A 21,513-nucleotide genomic window follows, 5' to 3' on the forward strand; every position below is an offset into this window, starting at 1 on the left:
AAAGACTCACATAATATTCCTAAATCTTAGCAATACAGTATTAACTGAAATAAATAAATAATAAACAAATAAATAAATTTATATATCATATATAATGATAGTTAAATATATAAATAATATAAATATATAAACATGCTTAAAATATAGTTATATATTTATATCATTTAAATTGTATTTGAAAAGAGTATAAACATACTATTTACTTATAATATATTATATAAATATATAATATATTATAAATATGTTTATATATATTATAAATATATAAAATATATATAACTTTATATATAACTTTACACCCATTTATAATATATAAATATGTATAAAGTTATATATAACTTTATATATATATATATATATATATATATATATATATATATAACTTTGTAACCATGATAGCAAAGTATTCCAGGCAATGCTTAATTTAGAACATGGGACACCAAGATGGATTAATACTGGGGACCATGTGATTAGATGTAGATTGTTATCAAGATCTCAGCTTTGTTGCTTATAGATTTGCAAATGCTAATACCTTGCAGGTGCTAATATATACCAATGAAGAGAGTGCATAATAACCTAATGATTATGTATTGAAATATTATGGTCCAGTTACACAAACCAGCAACTCTTCCCGTAAATATGAAAAGTGATGATCAGGGCAGCCCAGGAGGCTCAGTGGTTTATCGGCCCAGGGCATGATCCTGGAGACCTGGGATGGAGTCCCACATCGGGCTCCCTGCATGGAGCCTGCTTCTCTCTCTGCCTATGTCTCTACCTCTTTCTCTCTGTGTCTCTCATGAATAAATATTTTTTTTTTTAAAAAGGAGACAATTGTAAATGTTTTGTTTTTGGTTATCACCATTGAAGAAAATATAATGAGTTCCTGATTTCTCTGTAAATAAAAAGATGTCAGAGTCAACAAGACAGGTCCAATGCATAGTAGTTATTAGCAACTTCCACCTATAGAAAAGGAAAGAGTCAAAAGCAGGTGATCAAGTTGCTTTGGGGATTAATATGGCTACAGGGCTTGGGTTTTAACTCATAGGTCATGGATTTGTATTAAGCCAGCATGAAGACAAAAGCTGTATTGCTTCATGTCTCTAGCATACGAGACACAGTAACTAAAATGAATTATTTCAGTAAGCAACAAAATTAAATAGGATTATTGCCTTTCTGGGCTACTGGTCTTTTAAAGGAAGAACTGTGGCCAGAGACCAGAACAATGAGGAGAAAATTCTGTCGCTTTGGAAACAAGTTTGGCAAGACACATGCCATTTCCTCTTCAGAGCTCTTGATTCCACTATACATTGCCAAGAACTACTTTCAGCCCCCTTGACTATTGTGCATTGATGTTACCAGCCTTGGCCAAGAAAACTTCTGGAATTGAGTCTGCAGTTAGCCAACATTAGCCATTCTAGATAGGCTATCCTCATTCTTTTTTATGTGTTATTATTCAAACTCAAAAGACTGCAGATTTCTTTATGAGTTTTACATCCCCTGTAAGGTACTGTCTGTGGCCTGCAGTCAGGAAGAATGACATACAAAATGTGAAAGTCATCAGTCTATTTCCTTCTTTCAGGTACTTACTGCAAGGGGCTAGTGTTTTTGTTCTGGTGATAATGGTGGTTGTTTGATTTGACTTTCTTTCTTTTTTTTTAAAGATTTTATTTATCTATTAATGAGACACACACACACACACACACACACACAGAGAGAGAGAGAGAGAGAGAGAGAGAGAGAGAGAGAAGCAGAGGGAGAAGCAGGCTCCATGCAAGGAGCCAGATGTGGGACTTGATCCCGGGACTGCAGGATCATGCCCTGGAGCGAAGGCAGGCGCTAAACCCCTGAGCCATCGAGGGATCCCCTTGTTTTGTTTTTAATACAGGTTATTTAAACAAGATGAAAGAAAAGCAGTTCACCCATTTGTCCCCCCTGTACCCTCCCATCTCTAGTAACCATTAGTGTGTTCTCTATTCTCTCTGTCCATAAGTTTATTCTTTAAATTTTTTTTTTTTTTTGGATTCCACATATAAGAGAAATCATAAGGCATTGTCTTTCTCAGTCTGTCTTATTTCATTTGGCATATGTGCTTGAGGTCCATCCATGTCATTGCAAATGGCCAGATTTCATTATTTTTTATGACTAAATAATATTCCATTATATATGTATACCACAATTTGTTTATTCGTTCATCTATTGTTGGACACTTAGGCTGTTTCTGTATCTTGGCTATTGTAGATAATGCTGCAGTAAACATGGGGATGCATGTACCTTTCCAAGTTAGTATGTTTGTTTTGTTCAGATAAATACCTAGAAGTGAAATTGCTGGATCATATGGTAAATCTATTTTTAGCTTTTTGAGGAACCTCTATACATAAGCAGTAAACGCCTTGACATATATCTTGATGATGATTTTGTTTAATCTGACACCAAAAGCAAAGACAAACGAATAGGACTATATCAAGTTAAAAAGCTTCTGCATGGTAAAGGAAGCTATCAACAAAATGAAAAGGCAACCAACTGAATGTAGGACAGTACTTGTAAATCATGTATCAGATGAGGGGGTGATATCCAAAAGATATAAAAAACTTAACTCAGTGGAAAAAAAGAAAATGATCAGACCAAAAAATGAAATGTGAATAGACCTTTTTTCAAAACAGACATATAGGTGGCCAATAGATAAATGAAAAGATGCTTTACATTATTAATCACCAGGGAAATGCAAATCAAAACCACAATAAATATGTTAATTGTACTGGAATTTAAAAATTAATTAAAAATAAATACATAAAAATCTATTTTTAAAAAATTAAAAAAACCACGAGGGCTGTTATCATAAAGACTAGAAATAACAAGTGTTGGCAAGCATGTGGAAGAAAGGGAACCCTTATGCACTGTTGATGGGATTGTAAACTGGTGCAGCCATTATGGAAAAAACATGGAGGTTCCTCAAAAAATTAAAAATAGGACTACCATATGATCCAGCAATTGCACTTCTGCGTATTTATCCAGAAAAGACCAATTTTGATACTAGCATACAGTTGAAGAGTTTCCACTGAAATCAAGGATACATTATAATGCTTATGTTTTCTTTTAACCTAAAACCTACTTAAAAACTCAGACCTAATATACATATAAAATATAAAATACATTATCATATAGTTATATTAACATGTTAATATAATAACAATAATGCATATTTTTTATTACCATATAATATTGAGAATATATAATATATGACTATACAATATTGAATATTAATATTATATTTTATAAACATATTATCAAATATCAATTATTGACTCAACATAGGTTTATTTTTTTTCAACATAGGTTTAGATTATTTTGCTGTTTGTAAAAGTGAATTAGTAAGAACTCCTCTAATACTATCTGATACTAACCTTTAGATATTTTTAACAAAAATGCTAGTTAAAAGGGATGAAAATAAACAAGTGTAATAACTTACTCTAGGTGCTCTGATAGACGTTCAAAGTTCACAAAGGCAATGAAGACCATATGTTCAATTATATCTGGAAGGCTAGTGAAGGACATCATCGATGATACCAGTGGGTACACGCTGCATTTACCAAGAAAATTACACTTAACTGAGTCATATAACAATTAGATATATGACTTTGATTCCCATAAGTAGGAAATTTACCAACTTACCTCACTCTCCCCCAGTCAAGAGCTCTACAAGGTAGACTTGACTGTTAACTATATACTTGATCCATATAATAAACCAAACTCTAAAATATTATTAATGCTGCACATGGGATTCTATAGTAAGAGGAGGTGGGATGTCCTCTTGGAATTTTTGAACTTTAATTTTCAAGATGATTTGATATTTTGACTTTAGAGTTTACCATAAATATTTGGTAGTATTTAAGTAATCTGGACATATCTGAGAAGAAATACAGTAATATTTATAGAAAATATTCAAAGAGTTATTGGCTAAGATTCAGACACATTTTTATAAGATAAACAACAAATATTTCTTGTGCTTTAAAGGAATATGATCAAGAAATCATTATTTAAGTTAAAATGAGGTTAGATTTTAGGTCAGATCAGATTGGTGACAAGATCATATTGAAGCCAGAGCTGGTTTATCTATTAATCTGATAGGAAAAATTCCTGGGTGGTATCATCCAGCTGAAGAAGGGGAAAGTAGATGGGAGCTTTAAAAAAATCATTCTTGATTTTGGGACAGTTAGGATTTTACAATTTAATAGCTCTCATACTCTGAGACATCCTAAGACAAAGTCTAGACAAATATGTTAGAGAGCAAAATCAATATCTTATTCAGAGGGCAAAGGATAGAAAAGGAAATAATGGCTTAGTTCTAAAAAAATATTCCAAGACACAACTGTGGTAGAAGAAAATGGAACTAACTTAATAGATGTAAGTAGTAGGATATCAAGTAATTGTCTTGAAAAGAATAGTGGAACATCATAGCAAAAAACATTAGTAGAATATTGTACACACTTAGTAAAAATTTTTTAAGCTGTAGCAAAACATGCGTATTTAAGGTCAATGACACTTGATATCTCAGAAAAAGCTGTGCTTCCAAGAGAATAATGTGTCAGGTTGGGCCCTTTTGTAGATGACTAGGAACATTGTTGGCTTGCAACCACTAGTTCTTGTATAGGAAGGGCAAGGAGAGACCAAAGAAAGAGGCAGGCCATCCCAGATTGGTATGAGACAAGTTTTTTTTTTTTTTTTTTTTAATTTGTAGGGTTTTTTTGTTTTGTTTTGTTTTTTGTTTTTTTGTTTTTCCCCTTTACGATAAGTGTACTCTTTAATCCGAGACACCTCTCAGTGGTCGAGCATCTGCCTTTGGTTCAGGGCATAATCCTGGAGTCCCAGGATCAAGTCCCCCATCAGTCTTCCTGCATGGAGCCTGCTTCTCTCTCTGCCTATGTCTCTGCCTCACTCTCTCTGTGTGTGTGTCTCTCATGAATAAATGAATAAGATCTTTAAAAAAAGTGTACTCTTTAATCCTCCTCCCCTAGTTCTCCTATATGCCCCACCCCCCCCTTCCCTCTGGTAACCATCAGTTCATTCTTTGTAGTTAAGAGTCTGTTTCTTGGTTTGTCTCTCTTTGTTTTTCCTTGGCTCATTTGTTTTGTTTCTTAAATTCCACATATGAGTAAGATCATATGATATTCATCTTTGACTTATTTTGCTTATGATTATACTCTCTAGCTCTATCCATGTTGTTACAAATGGCAAGATTTCATTATTATGTATTTCATATATATATTTTTGTTTCATATATTTCAATATATTTCAAATATTTCATTATTTTTAATATATATGTATATATCACTTCTTCTTTATCCATTCATAAATAGACATTTGGGCCGCTTCCATAATTTGGTTATTGTAAGTAATGCTGCAGTAAACATGGAGTACAAGGGGGTACCTGGGTGACTCAATCTGTTGAGTGTCTGGCTCTTGATTTCGGCTCAGGTCATGATCTCAGGTTTGTGGGATCGAGCCCCATGTTGGGCTCTGCTCTCAGCATGGCGTCTGCCTGTACTCCTTCCTCTGCTTCTTCCCCCTCCCGCTATCTCTATAATTTAAAAAAATCACAAAAAATTAATATAGAAGTGCATATATCCCTTTGAATTAGTATTTTTGTATTCCTTGGGTATTCTGTATTCTTTTGGTGAGTGTGATTCTTGGATCATAGGGTAGTTCTATTTTTAATTTTTGAGGAAACTCCATGCTATTTTCCAGAGTGACTACGCCAGTTTGCATTCCATGAACAGTGCAACAGTGTTCCCCTTTTTCCACATCCTCACCAACACCTGTTGTTTCTTGTGTTTTTTATTTTAGCCATTCTGACAGGTGTGAGGTGATATTTCATTGAATTTGTGATTTGCATTTCCCTGGTGGTAAGTGATGATGAGCATCTTTTCATGCATCTGTTGGCCATCTGTATATCTTCTTTGGAGAAATGTTTGTTCATGTCTTCTATTTTTTTTATTGAATTGTTTTTTGAGTGTTGAATCATATCAGTTCTTTATACATTTGGGATCCTAACCCTTTATCAGATATATCATTAGCAAATATCTTCTCCCACTCTGTAGGTTGCCTTTCAGTTTTGTTGATTGTTTCCTTTGATGTGCAGAAGCTTTTTTATTTTGATGCACATCCAACAGTTTATTTTTGCTTTTATTTCCCTTGCCTCAGGAGACAATCTAGAAAAATGTTGTTACAGCCGATGTCAAAGAGATTACTGCCTGTGCTCTTTTCAAGGATTTTGATAGATTCCTGTCTTACATTTAGGTCTTTCATCTGTTTTGAATTTGTTTTTGTGTATGGTAAAAGAAAGTGGTCTAGTTTCATTATTTTGCATGTAGCTTTCCAGTTTTCCTAGCACATTTTGTTGAAGGGACACATTTTTCCCATTGGATATTCATTCCTCCTTTGTGGAAGATTGATTGACCATATAATTGTGGTCTTATTTCTGTGTTTTCTGTTCTATTCCATTGATCTATGCTTCTATTTTTATGCTGTCACCATACTGTTTTAATTACAAATGCTTTGTGGTTTTGTTTTGTTTTGTTTTTGTTTTTAAAGATTTTATTATTTATTCATGAGAGACACAGAGAGAGGCAAAGATATAGGCAGAGGGAGAAGCAGGCTCCCTGTGAGGAGCCTGATGTGGGACTGGATCCTAGAACCCCAGGACCACAACCTGAGCCAAAGGCAGACACTCAACCACTGAGCCACTCAGGTGCCCCTACAACTGCTTTGTAATATAACTTGAAATCTAGAATTATGATACCCTCAGGTTTTTTTTTTTTTCAAGATTGCTTTTGCTTTTTGAGGTCTTTGCAAATTTGGGTTTTTTTTGTTGTTGTTCTGGTTATGTGAAAAATGCTGTTGGTATTTTGATAGGGATTGCATTAAATCTATGGAATACTTTGAGTAGTATAGATATTTTAACACGATTCTCTCAACTCATGTACATGGAATATCTTTCCATTTCTTTATGCCGTGTTCAATTTCTGTCATCAGTGTTTTAATAGATTTTAGAGTACAGGCCTTTCACCTCTTTGGTTAAGCTTATTCCTAGGTATTTTATTGTACGTGGTGCAATTATAAATGGGATTGTTTTCTTAATTTCACTTTCTGCTGCTTCATTAATAGTTTATAGGAATGCAACTAATTTTTATACATTGTTTTTATATTCTGTCACTTTCCTGAATTTATTTATCAGTTCTAGTAGTTTTTTGGTGGAGTCTTTTGGGCTTTCTATATAGTATTATGTCATCTACATATAGTGAGAATTTTTCTTCTTTCTTACCAGTTTAGATGACTTTCATTTTTTAATGTTGTCTTATTGCTGTGGCTAAGACTCCCACTAATATGTTGAATAAAAGTGGTGAGAGTGACCCTTCTTGTTTTGTTCCTGACCTTAGCAGAAAAGTTCTCAGTTTTTCACCATTGATATGATACTGCCTATGGGTTTTTCATATAAGGCTTTCACTGTGTTGAGATGTTTCCTCTAGACTACTTTGAGAGAGTTTTTATCATGATTGGATGTTGGACTTTGTCAGATGCTTTTTCTGCATCTATTAAAATGATCAAATATAGTTGTTGTTTTTTTTTTTTTTTTTGTAAATCTATGCACTTGGCATTTTTTAAAGATTTATTCATGAGATAGAGAGAGAGAAAGAACATGAGCAAGGGGAAGGGCGGAGGGAGAGAGAAAGAGAGGATCCTCAAGCAAACTCCCTGCAGAGCACAGAGCACAGCACAGGACTTGATCCCAGGACCCTGAGATTGTTACCTGAGCTGAATTCAAGAGTCCACTGCTCAACCAACTGATCCACCCAGGTGCCCTGATCATGTTTTTCTTTTCTTTTTTTTTAATCCTTTCTCTTATTAACGTGATATATAACATTGATTATTTTGTGACTATTGAACCATTTTTGCATCTTGGAAATAAATCCCACTTGATTGTGATGTATGTTTTTTAAAAATATATTTTTGGATTCAGTTTGCTAATATTTTGTTGAGCATTTTTAAAAAAGATTTTATTCATATATTTATGAGGGGGGTACAAGTGAGCAAGAGAGGTGGGGGAGAAGCAAAGGGAGAGGGACAGCAGACTCTGCACTGAGTGGGGAGCCCAGGGCTTGACTCAGACCCATGACCCCAAGATCATCACCTGAACTGAAATCAAGAGTCAGAGGCCAAACCGACTGAGCCACCCAGGCAGCCTTGTTGAGGATTTTTTTAAAAAATATTTTATTTACTTATTTTTGAGAGAGAGAGAAGGAGAGAGAGAGCACATGTTCATCAGTAGGGGGAGGAGCAGTAGGAGAGGGACAAGCAGATTCCATGTTAAGCATGGCACATGTCCTGGGGTTCCATCCTACTATCCTGAGATCACAACCTGAGCCGAAATCAAGAGCTGGATACTTAACTTACTGAGGCCCTCCAGGCACCCCATGTTGACAATTTTTCATCTATATTCATGAGAGATACTGGCTTATAGTTCTCTTTTTTAGTGGTATCTTTATCTAGTTTTGGTATCAGGGTGATACTAGTCTCATAGAATGAATTTTGAAGTTTTTCTTCCTCTTGTATTTCTTTGGAATAGTTCAAGAAGAACTCTTCTTTAAATATTAGGTAGAATTTGCCTGTGGAGCAATCTGGTCTTAGACTCTGTTTTTTGATTATTGGTTGTTTCATTGCTGGTAACCAGTTTGTTCAAATTTTCTATTTCTTCCTGTGTTACTTTTGATTAGTTATATGTTTCTAAGAATTTATCAATGTCTTAGAAGTTGTCCAGTTTGTTAGCACATAGATTTTCATAATATTCTGTTACAATTGTTTGTATCTCTATGTTGTTGGTTTTTATTTCCCCTCTTTCATTTGAATTTTTTTATTTGAGTCATTTTTCTCTTTCTAGAGGTTAATCAATTTTGTTGATTTTTTCCAAAGAACTAGCTCCTTGCTTTCATTGATCTGTTCTACTGTTGGGGTTTTTTGTTTTTGTTTTTGTTTTTGTTTTTGTTTCCATATCATTCATTTCTGCTCTAATATTTATCATTTCCTTCCTTTTGCTGGGTTTGGTTTTGTTTGTTCTTTTTGTAGTTCCTTTAGGTATAAGGTCAGATTGTTTATATGAGATTTTTCTTGCTTCCAGAGGTAAGCCTATACTGCTATAAACTTCTCTCATAGAACCATTTTTGCTGCATCCCAAAGATTTTATACCATTAAACTTTCATTTTCATGTAATTTTTGTTTTCTTCTCTTATTTCTTGGCTAACCCATTTGCTATTTAATAGCATGTTACTTTTTGTAAGATTTTATTTATTTGAGAGAGAAAGAGAGAGAATGGGAACAGGGGGAGGAATAGAGGGAGAGGGACAAGCATACTCCACATTCAGCACAGACTCAGGGCTCCATCCCATGACCTTGGGATCATGATCTGAGCTAAAATCAACACTCAGACACCTAGCCAACTAAGCTACCCAGATGCCCGTAATAGTATGTTATTTAACCTCTATGTATTGTGCTCTTTCCAGATGTTTTGTGTGTGTGTGTGGTGATTTCCAGTTTAATAGCGTTTTGCTCAGAAAAAAATGAAGATGACTTTTCGTTTTTTTAATTTGTTGAGACTTATTGTGTGGCCTAATACATAATCTCTTCTGAAGAATGTTCTATGTGCATTCAGAAAGAATGTGTATTCTGCAGTAATATATCTGTTAAATCCATCTGGTCCGGTGTGTAACTCAAAGCTGTTTCCTTGTTGATTTTCTGTTTGGATGATCTCTTCATCAAAGTAAGTAGGGTATTAAAGTCCCCTACTATTATTGTGTATTACTATTGATTATGTTTGCTATTAGCTGTTTTATGTATTTGGGTACTTGCATGTTGGTGCATAGATATTCACAATTGTTATATCCTCTTGTTGGATTGTCCCCTTTATTATTATATAGTGTCCTTCTTAGTCTCTTATTACAATCTTTGTTTTAAAATCTATTTTGTCTGATGTAAGTATTGCTACTCTGGCTTTCTTTTGACATTCATATTTGCATAACAAATATTTCTCCATCCCTAACTTTCAGTCCACTGGTGTCTTTTGGTCTGTAGGCAAAATATAATAGGCAGCATATAATAGGTCTTGTTTTTTTAACTGCTGTCACCCTTAGTCTTTTGATTGGAACATTTAGTCCCTTTACTTTCAAAGTAATTAATAATAGATAACATTTTTATTGCCATTTTGTTACTGGTTTTGTTTTGTTTAATAAGCAAGGGACTCATGCTAGGCTTAGATGAGCAGCTGCAAATTAGTAAATCTCCACACCTGTCCACCAACACCTGAAGCATTTATATAAAGCTTTAGCCAGGTTTGGTCACATTGTCCAGATGATATCAATACCATATTACTTTCTCAAGACTGTGTCCTTGAGGCAACTTTTGGAAGGAGGGAAGGCAAGTGGGATGCACATACTAAGGATAGGGAGCAAGGGAGGAGCCACCAATTGCCTGTGTCCAGGTCATAGGTCAGGTGCTGGTTACATCTTCTTGATGACTTCCCTCCACACTCCATCCCTCCAGACTAGCTCTTAAAATCTCACATACTCCTCTTCTCCATAACATGGCCTGAGTAGTCAGAAGGGTGTTTTACTGGCATGGAGGTGGCTCTTTTGCTGCATTGGAGGTAGATGTCACAGCAACAATATAGGTTCATGCAAGAGAAAACACAGATTAAGACAATGATTTCCAAATCAATGACAGCTTTATCTAGTAACAGCCCCCCTGATTTAAACCACTGATTTCTGAAGTCCCAAATGGAGGGGGATGGATCATTCAGGTGTTCACTTCTGTTTCATGTGATTTAGTAAAAATGACCCATTAGCAGAATCATCAGGTATGAACACACAGCATTCTATTTAGCTAATGGCAAGGTGCCTTCCTGTGAGGCAGTAATAAAGTCCAGGGCCATCCTATTTTGGAAGATAGCTTTTCTTTATTAGGGGTATTTCAGTGTTCAATAAAAACACTTTGTTGGCTATCATTTAAGACTTGCTGGGTGAATTTAGCAAGGGTTTCTATGTGTGCTATAATGTCCTCCAGGCCAATGGAGGGAACAAAGACAGCAGCCAAATGATTATAGCAGTGAAAAACAGAATGCTCATCTGGTCTTGAGGAGAGAGGAAAGTTATATATAGAGAGAAACTCAGATATTAAAAAAAAAGGCAAAAACAAAAAACAACAAAGAACGTGTTGCCCATACCTTTGGTGGTTGGAGCCTCTTGCTCATTGATGTTTTATGAAAAATAATATTGGTGTTATTTCCCACACTAACTTTATGTTTTGTGGGGTTTGGACTGCAAGGGGAAGTCTTTTGAATGTACACAAGAATTCTGGCAGGAGTGTAATATCAAACTTGAAATTATCTCAGATGGCAGATAGAGGGGCAGCCTGGGTGGCTCAGCAGTTTAGCGCTGCCTTCAGCCCAGGGTATGATCCTGGAGACCCGGGATTGAGTCTCACGTCAAGCTCCCTGCATGGAGCCTGCTTCTCCCTCTACCTGTGTCTCTGTCTCTGTCTGTCTCTGTCTCTCATGAATAAATAAATAAAATCTTTAAAAAAAAAAAGACGGCAGATAGAGTATGTTATGGTATAAAGAACACAAGCCAATTTCAGATGTCCATGGACTCTGATGCTTACCAGCCATGAGACAGTGAACCTCTGAAGGTATTATTTCCTCTTCTGTAAGATTGGGAAGACCGAGATAGCGGATGAGTACATTTCTCTTAACCTCAAGTATTCTCAGATCTAACATGATACCAAGAGTTTTTTGGGGTTGTTTTTTTTTTTTTTTTTCTTTCCCAAGGTAGATGCAAGTCTCTTAAGGTTGGTCCTGTGCTTTTCTTGGTTAACCAAGTACACAGCAAGTTACTAGCCTTCACTTATTACTTACAGAATGAAAGAATAAGTGATGTTATGCAAAACTGTGCTGTCTTTATTATAATGCAAAATAGCAAATGTTTCTATTAGCAAGCAGTTTACTCACATGACATAATTGTTTCTAACTGTAGAGAACACATGGCCTGGGGATCATGAATCTTTAATGGATTTTAAGGTTTAAAGGCACTGGGATAAAAATAGACCCTGGGACTGTTGAGTAATGTTGATTATGCATTAAATTTTGCCATGCATCAGAAGGATAATATGTTTCTATGCATTCCATTTCTATTTCTCATTATCTGCATCCTACATCATTAACTTTTAATGAATCTGGGATTTTGTTTGCTGTCCTACCATTGGAAATGTTCTTTTTTTTTTTCTCCAGTGTCTAACACTTTTGAAGAGACAAAGGGTATTTTCTTTTGGTATGCAGTTCCTATTAACAGCTCGGTCTTATTCTCTTGAGTTTGTTATAACTAAAAACAGAAGAAGAGAGAGTCCTTGGCAAAAAGTCTTCAAGAATTTATCATCAAACTATCATATCCTCGCTCTAAGAGCAAGAATTTTGTTTTCTATGGAAATTAGGGAGATTATATCTTGACATAAATTTCCCGATGTCCCCAAGAAACACTAGAAGAATGCATTTCAAAATGCTGTAAGCTGAAGGAATTGTTCTCAGATATCATGTAGTCAGGTAATATGACATTCTGTAGGAGAATATATTTAATATATTTAAGACAGTGTTCTATTTCATTGATTCTTATTTTCTTTATAATTGCCATGCATGACAGTATATTTGACTTGTGGACAGTAAGCAGCCTGGTTCCAATTGAAGACCACCATGCATGGGTCCTGCCCTACTGAAATGGCAAAAGTAAGTGGAAAAGAGTAACTATCTCTTCTATTTAAGTGGAAGTTGCATGCAAAGGTAATTTCCAAGGGCTTGGGACTTGATTCCACATATGAAGAATGCAATTATGTCCATAGAGTGACCCCTTATAACTCAGACCTACATATATGGCACTGGCTTTTTATACTTTGTTGATACTTCATTGATACTGTTTTGCTGTTGAGAGCTGGGGAATCCAGAGAATTTTATTGTCTTTCTTATCTGTAGACAGAAGAGTGTTTTTCTGCCGAATGCAAGCCCTGTGATTGTTACAAATCTATTTAACTACGGTTACTTAGGGATGGACTAGAATTTTTCTCACATATCATGTAGCTACCACAAAAAGTTCTCAGTCTAACATTCAAGATTAAAGTTCTGTTTCTAGTCTGGATGTCTTAAAACTGTGGTCCACAAAGTCTGAATGGCTTTTCACAGAACTATCAGTAGATATTAAGGGAAATGAGCGACAGGGTTATGGGATTCTATTCTATTGAAGCAAAGCAGCGCTACCCTTGTTATCTGTTACATGTATTAGGATTGCCTAAGATTAAAGTTCAAGAAAGGATTAACTGCAGAACCCCGGACAATGATGGTTCTAATTTAATCTTTATCTCTGATACTATAAAAGACCTCTGCCCTGTTAAATTATATTCTCTCTTTACTCAGAATATTACTGTGCCTTGCTGAGGCTTTGCCATATTTAGTGCAAGACATTGGGCTGTGAAAGCTGTGAGGAGCAAGTTTCTGATTTGACACTCACACTCTGCCTTCTTGTCAGGCCCCTTAATCCTTCTTTAAAATCTAGTCACTCAGGGTGCCTGGGTGGTTCCGTGGGTTAATCATCTGCCTTCAGCTTACATCATGATCCCAGAGTCCTGGGATCGAGCCCTGCTTCAGGGATCCCTGCTCAGTGGGGAGTCTGCCTTTCTCTCTCCCTCTGCTCCTCTTCTGGCTCTTGCTCTCTTTCACTCTCTCTCTCTCAAGTAAATAAATAAAATCTTTAAAAAAAAGATTTTATTTATTTATTCATGAGAGACAAAGAGAGAGAGAGGCAGAGACATAGGCAGAGGGAAAAGCAGGCTCCATGCAGGGAGTCTCCTGATGTGGGACTCGATCCTGGGACTCCAGGATCACGCCCTGGGCCGAAGGCAGAGCCTCAACTGCTGAGCCACCCAGGCGTCCCAATAAATAAATTTTTTAAAAAGATAAATAAAAATAAATAAATGAAATCCAGTCACTTGCTTCTCAAACTCAGTCACATAAATATCCTATATGCAAAAGTGGGAGTGGCCTCCTCCATCCTTTACAGATAGGGATTAAAGAGATTCACCTCATGTGTTTTCTGAATTAGCTAAGGTACAAGAATTAAGGCTCGTGCATGCCCCAAGTGGAGATTAGTCGCGATTGAATCCTAGTGTTCAGGATTGCTAAAAAAAATACTTTTTTTTTTTTTAATCTCTAGGTTAAAAACAAACATAATTCTCTCAGTTTACAAACAGACCATGATATTACTGTAGTTGAGATGATTTAGATATTTGAATTTTTGATAACAGAGTAACAGCCTCAGAGGGATTATGTGGTCAGTAGTCACCTTACTGACAACTGAACATGTCCCACATTAACATGGACTTTCTCGTGAACAGTCCTCCTTTGTTTTCTAGTGTACTGACCCATCTCCCTGTGAATTGCACTTCTTCCTTTCAGAGAAGTATTTAGATACATAATATATAGGTCAGAGTGTCAGGACAGTGCTTCAAACTCCATAAGAAGTGAGAGGGATTTCTGATTAATGTCATGACCAAGTGGAATCCTCTCATCTCTTCTTAAACTGTAGCACATCAGTGTATTAAGTTAAGACTTATCTTTGTAGAATATGTGGTAGTGGTTTATTGAATATGGTCTAATAGTGAGGGATTGAATCCATGATCAATTAATTAGCAACTAGATCACTGTGGACATGATCTACTGTTTCTTAGCCTAAAAAGGAAATAATCATAGGCAGAGAATTGGACATAACAGAATCATTAGGCCACACTTTGTTATTGTAAAAATGCATGCCATTTTATAAGTCATTCCCTTTCTCTGAGATTCAGTTGCCTCAATTGTAAATGAGTAGGCTATTTTGTCAAAGATTTCTCTGGATCTAGATTTTATTTTTCATTCTGATTGGGACTAAGAGAGAAAATTTGCAGATGAGATTCAGGAAGAGCTTCACAAAGAAGCTTATGTATGATCCTTAAGGTAAAAGCAGGTCTAGAATTGGTCCAGACCATGAACAGACTAACCTAGATACAAGGAACAATGTTAGCTCAGGCACACAAGTGGTAAATCACAGATCACCTATATGCCAGTGCCAAACCTAGACATTTGTCTATGTGATATTTTATTCAAAACTAAATTAATCAGTAAATAAGAGATTATGAAAGCTAAATTTATTCGATATAAAGGCCTTTATTTTATTATATATTGCTTGTTTTTTTAAAAAGATTTTATTTGAGAGAGAGAGCATGAGCAGGGGAAAGGGGCAGAGGGAGAGGGAGAAGCAGACTCCCTGCTGAGAAGGGAGCCCAACGTGGAGCTTGATTCCAGGACCCTGGGATCATGACCTGAGCCAAAGGCAGACACTTAACTGACTGAGGCACCCAGGCACCACCATATTGCCTTTTTTTTTTACAGTTAAAAATATTCTTTATATAATTATATACACTTTATATATATTTTACTTTTTAAGTTTTTTTTTTTTTTTTAGTTTTAATTCTGGTATACTTAACATACATTATATTAGTTTCAGGTGTACAATATAGTTTTTCAGCAGTTCTACATATTACTCTGTACTAATCGTGATAAGTGTGCTCTTAATCTCCTTCATCTATTTCACCCATCTCTCCCCCTCCCTCCATTCCCCCTTCGGTAACTACCAGTTTGTTCTCTTTCAAATATTCTTTTTTACATGGAGCATCAGTAAACAACATGGAATATGCAGTCTTAAAAATCTCCTTACTGTGCAAAATTAAAAGTCAGTAACAATATAGTAGTCACTGGGATGTTTTCTTAAGCATTACAAGTCCATAAACAAAATTGGGAAATACTTGGGCAAATCAGATAGCAAATAATTCTGGCTGGAGCTCCAATCTTTTTGTTTGACTGTAAGATTAGTAAGATAAAGTTTAAAGGCCATGAATGTCAGGGTAGCTATTACTATAATCATGTCCTATTAATGAAGATACAGAAGTTCAGGAAGACAAGTTCTTTATCCAAAGTTTCAAAATAACTACTTTCAGACTTGAAAAACATGAAAGATTCTAAAGTATAGGAAACAAACTGTGGATTGCTGGAGCGGAGGTGGGCAGGGAATGGGGTAATTGGGTGATGGGCATTAAGGAGGCACATGGTATGATGAGCACTGAGTATTAAATGCAACTGATGAATTACTGAACACTACATCTGACTAATTATGTACTATATGTTGGCTAATTGAATTTAAATTTAAAACTTTTTTTTTTTTAAAGAAAGGATATGTTTCTAATGACTTCAAAATAGGGAGTGGTCAAGATCATTAACTTCTTAACCAGTGATGATCTTGGTGAGAGCCTACCATTGATGTAGTGAGGATGGAATTGATTTTGCTTAGGATTGTAGGACAATAGAAAGTTATTTAAAAAAAAAATGAATTTCAGGGCAGCCACGTGGCTCAGTGGTTTAGCGCCACTTACGGCCCAGGGTGTGATCCTAGAGACCCAGGATCGACTCCCTGGATGGAACCTGCTTCTTCCTCAGCCTGTGTCTCTGACTCTCTCTCTCTGTGTCTCTCATTAATAAATAGATTAAAATCTTTTAAAAAATGAATTTCAAAAACCTCTCTGTGAAGTAGAATGGCTTTGGGTTGTATATACATGTACGACATGGTTAAATCAAAGCCATAGTTTTAAAACTATGCTTGTCTTTTTTTGAAAATACAGCAAGGGAAAACAACTTGTAGAAGTGGAGATGAATAAAAATAAATAATGAAAGCAGTATGATCTGTAATCAAGTTAGAAAAATACTAATGAAATATCATATAGACTTTTGGGTTTAGACATATTCCAGTTGATATCTCAAATCCACCCTTTACATGCTGTATGAATTTGGTCAATGGAATGAATGTAAATGTAAAAAATGAAACCATATAAATACAGACAGAAAATATAGGTGAATTCCCCATTCAAGCTAGGATAGGGAAAGGCTTTCTAACTATGACTCAGCCTCTTTTTTTTCCAGCATGACACTAATTTTTCTTTGGGTTATTACGTGTGACTTGGGTAAAATTCTCAGTCAAAGTGCATTGTGTTCCAGAAATATACAACAGGGAAAAGACCTTTTCTTCAATAAATGGTGCTGGTAAAACTGGACCACTCTCTTACACCATACACAAAAATAAACTCAAAATGGATTAAAGACCTAAATGTAAGAGCTGAAACCATAAAAATTCTAAGAGAACAGGCAGTAATTTCTCTGACATTGGCCATAGCAGCATATTTCTAGATATGTCTTCTAAGTCAAGAGAAACAAAAGCAAAAATAAACTATAGGGACTACATCAAAATAAAAAAAATTTTCGTACAATGGAGAAAACCATCAACAAAACAAAAAGGCAACCTCCTGAATGGGAGAAGACAGTTGTAAAAGATATATCTGATAAGGGGTTAATATCCAAAATACAGAAAGAAGCTGCACGATTCAACACCAAGAAATCAAATCAAAACAAAACAGAAATCTGATTTAAAAGTGGGCAGAGGGGGCGCTTGGATGGCTTAGTCAGTTAAGCATCAGACTCTTGGTTTTGGCTCAGGTCATGCTTGCTCTCAGGGTGGTGATATTGGGCCCGACATCTGACTCCATGCTGAGTAAGGAGCCTGATTGAGATTCTTTCTCTACCTCTCCCTTTGCCTACTTCCTGCTCACTCTCTATTTTTCTGTCTTTCTCTCTAAAATAAATCAATAAATCTTGAAAAAATAAAATGAAAATGGTCAGGGTACCTGAATGGCATTTTTCCAAAGAAATATACACTGATGGCCAACATACACATGAAAAGATGCTCAATATCACTAATCACCAGGGAAATGCAAAAACCAAGTGAGATATTCTTAACCCTGTAAGAATAGCTAAAATGAAAAAGACAGAAAATAACAAGTGATTGTGAAGATGTGGAGAAAAAGGAACCCTCATGCACTGTTGGTAGGAATGAAAACTGGTGCAGCCACTATGGGAAATGGTTTGGAGGCTCCTCAAAAAATTAAAAATAGAAATTCCATGTGTTCCAGTAATTTCACTATGGGATATTTATCCAAAGAAAAAGAAAACACAAAATCAAAAAGTTATATGTGCCCATTTATTGCAGCATTATTTACAATGCCAAATTATGGAAACAATCCAAGATTTCAGTGATAGATGAATAGATAAAGGTGCACACACACACACACACACACACACCCAATGGAGTATTACTTAACCATCAAAATAGGATGAGATCTTGCCATTTGTGACAACATGGATGGATATAAAGTATTATGCTAAGTGGTAAGTCAGACTGAGAAAGAAAAATATCATATGATTTCATTCATATGTAGCATCTAAAAAAACAAAACAAATGAATAAACAAAGAAAAAGCAGAATCAGACATATAAATACAGAGAACAAACTGATGGTTGCCAGAGGGAAGGGAGTGAGGGATGGACAAAGTGGGTGTAGAGGAGTGGGAGATAAAAATTTCAGTTATGGAGTAAGTAAATCATGGGGAAAAAAAGGCACAGCATTAGGAATATAGCCAATGGTATTGTGATAGTGTTACATGGTGACAGATGGTCGGTGTACTTGTGGTGAGCATAGTATAACATATAGAAATGTTGAATAACTATGTTGTATACCTGAAACTAATGTAGCATTGTGTATCAACTATACTCAAATAATGTTTTTTTTTTTTTTAATTTAAAAAAACAAAATTGCATTGCCTTCTCTGGGCAAAACTTGGGTTTTTGAGCAAAACTAGTCCACTCGGGCTTTCCCACTTGGAATTTAAATTAGTTTTAACATCTGTGGTTTATATTATTAAAGCATTAAATAAAAGGAAGCCAGATACATACAAATTGCCAAAACACTTTCCTCCCTGTAAAAGCAGAAATTGGTAGAATTATACTCACACTGAAAAAATTCCATCTGGACTGAAGGGGGAAAAAGAAGAGGGCAAAGACTTTTTTTCTTTTTTTCCAAGGGCAAAGACATTTGAAAATTTTGTAGGTAATTGGGAGATTGAAACTTGACAATTTAGATTTTGAAGGAAGTGGCAAAGTTGCCAATAGTGACTAACAGAACAGGAGAAGACACTACCAGAATGTGGAAAGATGGTGAGTTCTGCTTTGAGAATTATTGGATATTGAAGGCAGAACATTTATTCTGACTTAAATTATGTAAAAGTATAAAACACTCACAGTGAACAGCAGATAGGGTAAGGTAGTGGAAATGCTAGAACTGATCTGGGCAGTGGATCTTTTCTTTGCTAGACTCTTGATATACTGTGTAATGCATGAGTAGTTGCACAGGCTAAACAAAAATTCAAATATCTAAAAATTAAGAACAAAATACTTCACAGTTTTGTACTATTCGCTCATTTACCTTTCAGGATTTTGTCTGGATTTCATTGAAATAACTCATTATGCTGACCAAGTTCTATTAATAATCATGAAGCAAAGTTCTTATTTGCATATTCCTTCAAACACACAGTATTAAATTTCAATTATTGCTAGTTACAGTAAGTTGTGTACTTTATCATGTGTCTCACTAAACACAGTGTCCAGTCTGCTTATAGGTCTGAAACAAGAAAAAAGAAACTGGTGGTCTATGGAAAACAAAACAAAACAAAACAAAACAAAACAAAACAATGAACTCAAAGCACTAAAGATGGAATAAAGACAAAAGACCACAGATTTTAAAATGAAAAAAAAAAGAGTATAAAAAATGCAAGAATGTGGAGGTCTCAATGTCAGTGAATAAAAATGATATCAGAGCTTTGAAGATTTCTAAGGTGGTATAGGTATTCTGAAGTAGTAGAGTATCTGTGATGCCAAGTCTTATATACAACCATAGTTTTATATAGATGAAAACATGTTGAAATCACTATTGTTTATAAGATCAAGGGATGTCTATTTGTATAGCAAGGTCTCTAAAAATGGTGGCAGAAGCTGGATTAGATAGCAAGCCTATGAACCAAGTTGTAGGATTAACTAAGAGTTTGGGAAATGACAGTGAGAAGGAGCACCACTCAAATCCTTTATTTTAGTTGTGTTCCTTTCAGCAGCCCTAGATTGTCACTCTGCCAAAAAGGTGCTACTCTTCCTTTTGAGGATTAGGATCAAATGTGAAAAGAATAGTGAAAGGCTGGCAGCAGCTTATCAGATGGAGCTCTTCTCTCTGCCTGTGCTACTAAATAACACCAGGCTGGTCTTTAAATTCTGCTCCTAAAGTGATTCTGTGTATTTTCATGGCATCTATCAGTGTTGTGCAAATCAAACACCAATCCATCCTTCCTTATGAAGACATTTGAGGTTTCACAAGGAAGAAAATGACATTACAAAAGGAAGACTATTTTATTAATCATGAATATTTGCTAAAAGAATAATAAACAAGTGGATGTATACGTATGTGCCAAGGAAGGTTATATGCTACTGCCTAATAAAATGCAGTCGCCTTTTTGTTCCTGTAAAACTAACCTCATTTTGTGAAGGGATTTTTTTTTTTTTCACTCTCACAGTACAGACTGATACCATGGAAATGGGGATATAGGCTGAAACCAGAGAAGAATTTAGGAGAGTTACTCTAGGGATTTCATTAATTGAATAAGCTCTTGCGAAAAATGAATGCTAGTCATGGATGCTACAAAGGGATGAGTGGTTGGAGAAAGTAAGAACATTTTGAGGGACCTAGAGGCTGACAAATATTTTATCACTCTTGCATGAGTAGCTTAATTTCTCCATGGATTAAAGCTCAGAATTTGTAACTTTTGAATAGAGTATTGCCTAAGTAGGTAAATCCACAGGCTGTCAAGTAAAGGAAATTGGTATATCTGTGTTTCTCATTTCAAAGAAGAGATTTGTAATTGTGCTATAGCATATAAAATTCCAATCAAAGTTTTGTATACTCAGAATGATTCTGGATCCTGGTTCTAATACTATGTAGTTAATATGATATACAAAGTATTGTCTGAAAAGTAAAGTCATAAAGACTAATAAATACCAGATATTTTCCTTCTATATTTGCCACTTAGCAGTCTATCTTGGTACAGCTTTGTCTAATTAAGTCATCACCACCATTAAAGAATACAACTGAGTTAATGCTACATGGGATGTTAATAGTTAATAGTAACTAGAAATATATTGTTTCTTCTTTAGGTACCAAGTGGCAGCAGCTTGGTGGTACGGTAAACACTAAGAGAAGAGCCTAGGAATGGCAAGATATTCACCAAACTCTAATTTTGTCCATGATTAATTCTAATGTTTCACACAAAATTTTGCCACATACTAACTGTCCAGAGCATTTATTTATTTTTTCATCTCAAATGTTATTCAGTTGAGTTGAAAGAATTATATATTCAGGAAAAAATATGAGAAGTATATAAATATGAAATAATTAAATATTTCAGGTTTCCTAGA

The 21,513-nt window shown here is 35.3% G+C and overlaps 1 long non-coding RNA gene across 1 annotated transcript; it reads left to right on the forward strand.

Moving 5' to 3' along the window:
* Positions 1 to 1,296: 1,296 nt before the first annotated feature.
* LOC140600669 (uncharacterized) lies at positions 1,297 to 21,369 on the forward strand. The gene is made up of 3 exons (XR_012003842.1): positions 1,297 to 1,579; positions 12,735 to 12,817; positions 21,253 to 21,369. It is a non-coding gene; the product is annotated as an uncharacterized lncRNA (long non-coding RNA).
* Positions 21,370 to 21,513: the final 144 nt, after the last annotated feature.

The sequence above is a fragment of the Canis lupus genome, chromosome 12 (genome assembly GCF_048164855.1).
Source record: "Canis lupus baileyi chromosome 12, mCanLup2.hap1, whole genome shotgun sequence".
Lineage (NCBI taxonomy): Eukaryota > Metazoa > Chordata > Mammalia > Carnivora > Canidae > Canis > Canis lupus.